At 46.5% G+C, this 258-nt stretch overlaps 1 protein-coding gene across 9 annotated transcripts in view; it reads right to left on the bottom strand.

Moving 5' to 3' along the window:
• The window catches only part of sytl2a (synaptotagmin-like 2a), a 44536-nt gene that overhangs the window by 25479 nt on the left and 18799 nt on the right, over nucleotides 1-258 (bottom strand). The gene's annotated exons all lie outside the window — the stretch shown is intronic.

Genomic DNA, 258 nt, shown 5'->3' with positions numbered 1-258 from the left:
ACATCTGGTTGCCGGACATGCTGGTAGACTTCTTCTTCAGGTAAGACATACTGCTTGTAGGACTGGAGCTTTCTTCAAACAACATACAGAGCGCCTGCTGAATAGAAAAAAGCTAATGATGAGTGTGTACAGGTGTGCTTTGTACTCCTCCGGTTATTCCGTCACACCTTACCGTTCTAGCAACAGGCCAATAGGATTGGAGTGATTTCATTCACGTTCAGACCTGCTTCGCCTAGAGGCGTTCCCATAGTGTCGTAA

The sequence above is a fragment of the Micropterus dolomieu genome, linkage group LG23 (genome assembly GCF_021292245.1).
Source record: "Micropterus dolomieu isolate WLL.071019.BEF.003 ecotype Adirondacks linkage group LG23, ASM2129224v1, whole genome shotgun sequence".
Classification (NCBI taxonomy): Eukaryota; Metazoa; Chordata; class Actinopteri; order Centrarchiformes; family Centrarchidae; genus Micropterus; species Micropterus dolomieu.
This window is presented reverse-complemented; position numbering and strand designations above follow the sequence as displayed.